Below are 2,243 nucleotides of genomic sequence, written 5' to 3'. Positions count from 1 at the left end.
CAGGATTTGACTGAAGGACTTTGACATGACTGGGGGAAACAGAGACACCACTCTTGGAGGGCACACACAAAGTAGTGTGCACATCAGAACACAGGGGAAGGAGCAGTGACCCCATAGGAGACTGAACCAGACCTACCTGCTAGTTTTGGAGGGCCTCCTGCACAGGTGGGGGGTGGCTGTGGCTCACCGTGAGGACAAAGACAATGGCAGCAGAAGATCTGGGAAGTACTCCTTGGCATGAGCCCTCCCAGAGTAGGCCATTAGCTGCAACAAAGAGCCCAGGTTTGCTCCATTCTTGGGTCACCTCGGACCAAACAGCCAACAGGGAGGGAACCCAGCCCCACCCATCAGCAGACAAGTGGATTAAAGTTTTACTGAGCTCGGCCCACCAGAGCAACAGCCAGCTCTACCCACCACCAGTCCCTCCCATCAGGAAACGTGCACAAGCCTCTTAGATAGCCTCATTCACAAGAGAGCAGACAGCAGAATCAAGAAGAACTACAATTCTGCAGCCTGTGGAACAAAAACCACATTCACAGAAAGATAGACAAGATGAAAAGGCAGAGGGCTATGTACCAGATGAAGGAACAAGATAAAACTTCAGAAAAACACCTAAATGGGCCATTTCGTGGACGACGGGTGTGGGAGAGCATCTGTGGGTGCCAGGCGCGAGGGGACCGGGAAGACCCAGGCGAGGGTGTGTGGATTTGAGCCTACGCGTTTCTAACCCGAGATCTCGAAATGCATCGTGATTCCTGTCCGTTGGACTGTAAAGTTTATGTAGGTAATCTTGGAAACAATGGTAACAAGACTGAATTGGAACGAGTTTTTGGCTATTATGGACCACTCCGAAGTGTGTGGGTTGCTAGAAACCCTCCCAGCTTCGCTTTTGTGGAATTTGAAGATCCTCGAGATGCAGCCGATGATGTCCGAGAGCTAGATGGGAGAACACTATGTGGCTACCGAGTAAGAGTGGAACTGTCGAATGGTGAAAAGAGAAGTCGAAATCGTGGCCCACCTCCTTCTTGGGGTCGTCGCCCTCGAGATGATTATCGGAGGAGGAGTCCTCCACCTTGCCGCAGATCTCCAAGATGGAGAAGTTTCTCCCGCAGCCAGAGCAGGTCCCTTACTAGAGATAGGAGAAGAGAGAGATCACTGTCCCAGGAGAGAAATCACAAGCCGTCCCCATCTTTCTCTAGGTCTCGTAGCCGATCTAGGTGAAATGAAAGGAAATAGAAGACCAGTTTGCAAGAGGAGTGGTGTACAGGAAGTAACTTCATTTGACAGGAGTATGTACAGAAAATTCAAGTTTTGTTTGAGACTTCATAAGCTTGGTGCATTTTAAAAATATTTTAGCTGTTCACATTTGTTTGTCTCTTGGAACAGTGACACAAAAAGATGTAATTCTCTATGGTTTGAAATGGATCATATGAGGCATGTAATATCAAGAATTGTCACTTTACAATGTTCCCTTAAACAAAATTGAATTTGCTTTGAATTTTTAGTCTTGCATAGATTGATAATAAACCTCTAACTCCTGCCCATCTAAAGTGTGATGTTTAATATTACGGAAACAAAACTGGTAAAAATTGAAAAGACTCTGTAGCTGGGATATGGTATGCAGCTGTAGTTAAGCGGTCTTTAAAAGCTGCTGTGAACACAAGCCAGCAGGTAAAAATTAAAGCTGCACCCTTAAACTAGATTAGAGGTTTAAAAATTCCACTAGTCTTCACACTGGACAAGAGGTTGTCCAGTGGGTTTAGAATCTAAGAAGTTTCAAGAAAGTTAGTTTACCTTCTGTGATTGCTGAATATGGATACATAGCTCTTTGTAATATTATTTGGAAATTTGACACTATTCAAGATACCCATGTCCTGCCAGTTTAAGGGTACATTGTAGAGCTGAACTATGAGTTACTGTGCAAGATTTTTTTTTCATGCTGTCATTTGTAATATGTTTTGTGAGAATCCTTGGGATTAAAGTTTTGGTTACAAAAAAAAAAAAAAACACCTAAATGAAGTGAAGAAAGAAACCTTCCAGAAAAAGAATTCACAATAATGGTAGTGAAGAACATCCAGGACCTCGGAAAAAGAATGGAGGAAAAGATCGAGAAGACGCAATGTTTAACAAAGACCTAGAAGAATTAAAGAACAAACAAACAGAGATGAACAATAACTGAAATGAAAATTACACTAGAAGGAATCAATAGCAGAATAACTGAGGCAGAAGAACGGATAAATGAC

The 2,243-nt window shown here is 43.6% G+C and overlaps 1 pseudogene; it reads left to right on the top strand.

Annotated features, from left to right (window-relative positions):
* Positions 1–624: 624 nt before the first annotated feature.
* On the top strand, positions 625–1,279 carry LOC113614912 (serine/arginine-rich splicing factor 3 pseudogene; annotated as a pseudogene).
* Positions 1,280–2,243: the final 964 nt, after the last annotated feature.

This window comes from Aethalodelphis obliquidens, unplaced genomic scaffold, assembly GCF_003676395.1.
Source record: "Aethalodelphis obliquidens isolate GAN/ISIS:26980383/991018 unplaced genomic scaffold, ASM367639v1 scaffold108, whole genome shotgun sequence".
Classification (NCBI taxonomy): domain Eukaryota; kingdom Metazoa; phylum Chordata; class Mammalia; order Artiodactyla; family Delphinidae; genus Aethalodelphis; species Aethalodelphis obliquidens.
Note: the sequence above shows the minus strand (reverse complement) of the source record. Positions and strands in the feature narration are given on the sequence as shown.